This window comes from Belonocnema kinseyi, chromosome 3 (assembly GCF_010883055.1).
Source record: "Belonocnema kinseyi isolate 2016_QV_RU_SX_M_011 chromosome 3, B_treatae_v1, whole genome shotgun sequence".
In the NCBI taxonomy this organism is placed as follows: Eukaryota; Metazoa; Arthropoda; class Insecta; order Hymenoptera; family Cynipidae; genus Belonocnema; species Belonocnema kinseyi.
The window spans coordinates 32,659,430-32,666,826 of record NC_046659.1 but is presented as its reverse complement, the minus strand read 5'-3'; positions in this window follow the sequence as shown (position 1 = coordinate 32,666,826).

Genomic DNA, 7,397 nt, shown 5'->3' with positions numbered 1-7,397 from the left:
TTCATTCAAAATTTTTCAAATTTTTCCTCCCTTTTAAAACTTTTATGACAGCTTCAATTTGCAGGTAAATTTTATTCACTTTCTCAATTAAAAATAAAATTGTAATTGGAAATTAAATGTATTGAAAATTCGAGTAAAATGGTTCAGAAACCCCGGCGTGAACGACGACGAGACGTAATTTACCGTGACCGTAACCCTTCGCTCGATTCCTGGAAAACGAAGAAAAAAATGACAGAAAAAATTGGTGGCAGCCATGCACTTGTCGTGGCAGTCAACACCTGCTTGAAGTGGCGAGCCCTGTTGTATGGTTTAAGATTTTTGCCATTTGTCCGATAAATTACTGAGACAATTCTCAAACTTAAACCGTCCACTGAGGTATTGCGCTCCCACAAACTATATTCACGTCCGCACAGAACTCATACAAAAGACAGATGATCTCGCGCGTTGACTGAGGTCGATTGCTGAATAGTTGAAGTGAATTATGGTTAGGGTCCCGGACCAAATTGCACATGCCCTTAGTCAGAAGCGTACCTTGAACTTTGAATGAGGTAGCGCACTACCCCGGTTAATCGTTCTAGGGTTAACTATCATATTCGTAATCAGCGCGTCAAAATACATAAGTATACGAAGTTTGAAGAAAATCGAATAATTCAGCTATTCGGAATCTTATCCCGTTACTTTAGCGACATGAGTTTAGTCTGAACCATTTAATTCTTGTTCCTAATACAGTAGCATAGGTGGGTATAACAAGAGCTGCGCGGGGGCAGCGGGGTCTGTGGTTGTCACTCAGGCGGGCACTGAAGCGTGAGCAATGAAAAGTGCAGCGGGCTATGATGATTTATTTACCAACTACCGTCGTACCCAAAATCGGTGCTATAGCAGAGTTTCACTGTATTCGTGTATTTGTGTATTCCTTTGTTTTCCTTGGGCTGACTCGATTATTTCTAACAATGATGCGCTGGTTTTTAAACTAGACTTCTCTCCGTGTATTTTAAAAATATTAAATAGAAAAGGGGGGTATCGTTCTATTAGCTTTGGATTTACGTTTCTGGCTGAATTTTGAAAACATAGAAAGTTGAATTCAAGGAAAACTACATCTTCTTTTTTTTATCCAATACCTAAAACATCGTGATTATTTGAAGCCGACAATATGGTTAAGTTTTATGAAGGCGAATCATGTTTGAATGCACGAGCACTTACTTGCAAGAATGGAATTTTTTCATTTTCCTCCTGAACGATGCACGATAGCACAGAAGTGTAAAAAGTATTTTCCTACCACCATCATAAAATGTACACTTTTTCATGCCTGTAGAGCGAACGGAAAATGGCTGATATTGGGGCTTCGGGAATAACCATGGAGTGGCGCCTGTGCAGATCGCATCAGGAATAAAACTCACGTGTTTGGCGTTTTATTCCTTGATTTGTCAGTGGCGCCTTCACAGATAATCTTAAAATCTAGGAATGACATATTTTCTTGTGTATACTTGCGATTAGCTCTACAGGCCAGACAAAAATCGTAATTTATAATGACAGATATAGGAAGAAGTACGTATTATGTGCAACACGCGAGCAATCTTCACCCTCGCTAAAATCACTCTGTTTCATCTCTTAAGGCACAATGTATTATTTTGCTAAACTTTGTAAAATGAGAAAACCTTTTCACATTGTCATCAAAGAAGATGTCAGATTTGTGTAACAGGTTTTTGCGAATGTGTGTATGTTGTCATGTATATATGCACGTATGTGTCTGTGCCTGTATATTTTCAGTTTGTCAGCAGGATAACTTTTCAAAGAATTGAGAGTTTGAATTAGCCTTATTATATACTCTTTTAGTGTCTTAAATTGAAGGTCAAGTTCGTTAACCTGCTACTTTGGATGAAAATTTAAAAAGTTAGAGCATTTTCAAAATGGTAGAGAACACTTTTTTTAAGATCTGAAAATTCTGCGTATGGTTATTAGTGTTAGTCAAAAAGGACAAACCACTTATCCATATTTATTTTGTAGGTAAAAAAATGACTGGAATTATGGCAATTACAAAATTCCAAAAACAAACCTGTATTTACACCTGTATTACACCTGTATTTACAAAAAAATGTCAAAAAATTCGCCACGTTTCTAATTATTTTCAAATAAAATATAGCAAGCGAAAGTTCACTTTCATGAAATTGACGCGGTTGACTTTGTTTTGATACCTTCGCCAAACTGTAACTTTATTGATAATTAATGTATGATGGTGTTATGAATAGAGATTTTGTTCGCAATAAAATTACCTTTTCAGTAAAAGTTTGTTACATTCTTAAGTGATTTGTTCAAATGACATATTTAAACTTTTGTAGAGAGGTCAACAATTTTGAAACCTATAGCAGGCGCGCTCAACTTGCGAGCGAAAGAAGTTGCGCGCCTAGCGGGTAATGAGAATGTGCCCTCGCAGTGGGCAGATTTTTTGTTAGCAGTTTTTTGGATCTGTGCTTGTGTTTATAAAAAGTAAGAAATTTCAGTTTTTCGAGGAAAATAAAATCTTGTGGCCGCAAAAATAGTTTGTCTAGCATAAAACTTATAAGATTTCTCAAACATCTCAAGTAAGTTAAAATCTATAAAGGTCTATCGAAGTATCATTCTCCATGTTAAGGACAATGGAAAAAGTATCACGCAGAGGTAGAGGGGGTAAGAAGTTTCTGAAAAATGTATCGCGTATTTTGTGAATGTGCCCAAATACTCGTAACTTCGCAAAAATGATGTTTTTTTTTTAAACTTTAAAATTCTAGTGGACTTATTTTCTTTGAAGACCAACATATTTAAGAGGCGAATGATTCTATGACTTGAAGTTCCACCGCCTGCAAGATTTGAAAACTGAGGTTTCTGTTTTATTGATATGCACAAATATGGATTTTTGAATTTAATTTTGTTTAAATTAAATATTTTACGAAGAAATTAGTAACTAGAATTGCTATTTATCAGTATATTCCTAAATTTTTGTTACGCTGCTATCAATAAATTTTAGAGACTTCCCATGTAGAAATTCAAATCGGGGTTTAGTAGGGCCCTGGATATATTTCCCTATTTCTAATCGGGCGCTCGTTGGGAAAAATGGAGAGGGTCGGACTAGTTCTGTAACGCTGTATTATCCAGGTTCTAGCTAGAACATCTGAGCAGGCCCTAACGAGAGTGCCCTTTTATCGCCTGATGATTAGTAAGGCCCCATCTAGACCTTTTCTCTTACCTGATGAATATTTAATTGATATGACAAAAAAGTTATTTAAAAATAAATTTTTATTGATTGCGAGTATTTTGAATTAAAGTATTAATGGCCCTATTTAGAGTAAATAAATACATTACATTTTAAAACATTATATTACAAATAAAATTTCTAACGCTATGAATTATCGAACACCTATATCTATACCTCATTCTATCGCCTGGCAGTCGGGAGTCTTAACCATCACGCTAAAAATTCTACTATCAGCGAGAAAACTATAGGCATCTGCCTTTGAAGCTTAACAACTCAGTAAAAAAATGCTAGCGTAACAAAAAAACAGTCATTTAAAAGCTGAAAGGGTTCTAGGTTAATGAGCTTTAAGACGTTTATGTAAAAAATTTGTTCTGCTTAGCAGATTGAAAAATGTAAAAAAAGTAAGGTTTTTTGGGTACATTTAAGAACAGTCAAGTTTAGAGCATTATTTCTTATAGAAGGGGCGATGGAAAAAATTTGAAAAAATTCATGATTATAAGGAAAACTGTTGTGAACCAGTTGCAGTTGAGAAATGTAAAAAATAATAAAAATTGTTGCTTAAAAGTACAAAAATGTGCCGTTTTTTGACCCGTGGCCAGGTGCCATCCAAGCATTCAGAACTAGGGGCCGAAGAATGGCACAAGCGGTCGGCAGTAAAACAAAAAAAGAGCCCCCTCTGCTTTCTGTCACTTGTTTTCGAACAAAAAAAATGTCTAAAAATATCGCGATTTTCACAAAAAATAAGACTAACACATCCTTACGGGCATTTGAAAATAAATACAGAGCCTATCAATTACAGTTTGCAGTTTGAATCGCTTTAATATCTGTATTAGAACTGAAGATAATATAGTTGCACATTTTTGTACTTTTAAGCACCAATTTTTATTATTTTTTAAATTTCTCAACTGCAACTGGTTCACAACAGTTTTCCTCATACTCATGAATTTTTTCAACTTTTTTCCATCGCCCCTTGTATAAGAAATAATGCCCTAAACTTGAGTGTTCTTAAATTTACCCAAAAAACCTGACATTTTTTTACATTTTTCAGTCTGCTAAGCACAACAAATTTTTTACATAAACGTCTTCAAGCTTATTAACGTAGAACACTTTCAGCTTTTAAATGACTATTTTTTTGTTGCGCTAGCATTTTTTTTGACTGAGTTGTTAAGATTCAAAGGCAGATGCCTACAGTTTTCTCGCCGATAGTAGTTGATAATCGCTGAAAAATCCATACTCATGAGCTACAGATCAAAAATTTTTAACTCTCTTTTTAAATTAAATATTTATTATACGACGTTATGTAGATGTAAAATATACGAACTTTTAACAGAAATATCAATAAAATAATTTTTAAATAAATAATTTTAATCGATTGAAATTTTTCTTTCTGTAATATTTCGTTTTCTTCCCGTTGTAGACTATTTTAAAACTTTTTATAATGACAAGAAATGCAATTGTTTCTAAAAATTTAAAGTTTTTCATAAGGACGGAATTCTTTCTTACAAAAAACAGGATAAGATAGATTTGCCATACCTATACGAGGCACGAAATTCTTCACTAGAATCTGATAGGGCATCCATCAGTTTTTTCTAGACTAGATATTCTGATAGAGGCCCGAACCAGTTTTTTCTGTACTAGATATTTCGATAGGGGCCCTAGTCAGTTTTTTCTTGACTAGATATTATGATAGGGACCCCACCGGCACCTAACTTCAAATAAGGAAAGATGGGCAAATTTCTGCACGAGTAGGAGCAGGAGGAAATAGGGCAAATCTGTCTTTTTGCAGAATTTTAGAGAACACCTGTTTCCGAAAAAAATGTAACTTGATTCTGAGAAGAAAACCTTTTTGCCTCCATGCCCCCTGTCTTCATCTTTCTCATCGTCAACCTCGTCCGGATTATCCTCATAAACATGTTTGGAAATACATTTTTGTTTAAGAAAAATTTCTGATCATGTAGCATAAGTTAAGCGTCATCATCATGCAGTTTTAAATCGATGTCTATATGCAATTCAAGCTAGACAAGTGGAGAGAGTGGTATACGGAGAAAATGTTGATATACTAGACGCACTTCCCATAATACAGCAGCTTTACATTGGCTCAGGTAACATCGACGCTGATTTGAGGTGAGGAGTTGCGCGAAAATAAGGGGCAACCGTTATCCCTCAAGTATAGGACAGCTTCTACCCTGAACGTAAAAATGCACTTATACGGTAAAAATCTGCAGTCAAAATTGTAATTTTGGCGTTTTCGTACTTTCCACTCTTGTTTTGGTCTTTTTGGTAAAGCGTGGTCTTTAATTCCACATTTATTATATCAAATATATTTCATTAAAATACAATATGTTTCAAATCTTTATATCTTTCGTTGCAATATATTTCGGTAACGTAACAGGTTATGTTTCTATCAATTGTCATGCAAATAAAAATGAACAACGTTCAAGAATAACAAATTTGCAGGTTTTACTGAATCCATTTCAAATCTGGCAGGGCCCTACACTTGAAATCCCGGGATCTTTCGAGGGCGAAATATGTTGTTCTTTAGACGCAATTAGGCGATACATATTTTTCTGACTTGCAAACAGAATTTTTTTCTAGAAAGTTATGCGTATTTGAATTAAGTTTGATGCTTTCTAAAAAAACTTTTGTAGCCAGGAGAATTCTTTTTTGTTACAAAAAAATTTTCTAATTTTTCTTCGAAAGAAGGATAGATACGAAAAAATATTAAGATAAAAGTTTGCACGTCTAAAAAAGTTCGACAAAAATGCCCGCATAATGCTGCTAAGGCGCCTTTATTTTATTAGCAGAAATTTAAACAGATATTTATAAAAATAAGAAAGGTAGGGTTTATCCTGAATTATACTTTCTCCATGTTTTCAAAGTTTGAAGAAAATAGTAAAAAAGTAAAAAGCCATTTTTGAGGCCAGGGGAATTGTTTTTCCCCTAGAAATATAGTTTTTTCGAATTTTTTACGTAAACTATGAAAAATATCCAAAAAGAACAATAGACGCTTTCATAGAACTTTTTGCAAGCTTTGATTTTAATTTTTTTTTCGTATCTATCTTTGTTTTCAAGAAAAAGCAGCAAACTTTTTGTAAGAAAAAAGAATTCTCCTAGTTACAAAAGTTATTTCGCAAGCATCAAACTTGGAAGATATCTTCATTATCGAAGTACAATTTAAAAAAATTTTTAAATTTAAATTTAAAGGTGGGTTTTTTGAAAAAGTCGATTTGTATTTTTTTTCAGAGAAACCGCTGCCATTTTGTTAATTCTGTTTGTTTCAAAATTTGTCAAGTTGGCCACTTTTTTTATGGGTTTTTATTCTTCTTCGGAAATGCGTGATAAGCTAGAGTTTTACATAAATAGAATGGCCCTAACACATTTTTGCAAAATTTTCCTTTTTTGCGTCGTTATTGTTATTTAAGTTTTTTAGCATAGTTCTCGTAATTAATTTTTTTCTCGCAATCGGTACAAACTATCTCCATTATTTTTTGCATGTTTCATTAAATATGTTAATTCTATCAAATAAAACTCAGTTTAACATTGTTGCATAAATATTAATGAAATTAGCGACAGTTTCTATAAACAAATAAAATTCATTATTATTTCTCGATTGATTTCACTGCTTTACTTGACTAATTACGATAGATCGTTTAATTACGACGATTTTGGTATAAAAATGAGGAAACTTGCATATCATCAAAAGTCGTGCGTGTTTTCGTGTTGACGTTCCGCACTCCATGCCGCGCGACCTACGATACATGAATTTAGCTGCACGCTGCACCACACAGTGCAGCGAATTAGAAAATTGGGATTCAAAATGATCCAGAGCCTACAATTTTCGTCCGATTCCACCTTTTTTAAAATTAAAGCTGATTATATTCTGTAGATGTCTGTCGAGGGCGATTTTACTAAATAGGCTCTGTTTGTTTGTTATTCAAGTTGAAAAATGTCAAAAAAACATACTTTTTCATATTTGAGCTGCCTGTTCTGTAGCATTAATTGATTTTACCTCAAAAAGGTGAAAACCGGATAGATTCACAATCGATTAACAAATCCTAATAACTTAGAGGAAGTTCGTTTAATCTGTTCAATTATCATAAACAAATTTATGAACCAAATCGATTATTGCTGTACATTCATAAACAGATTTAATAAATAAGCGCCTCTG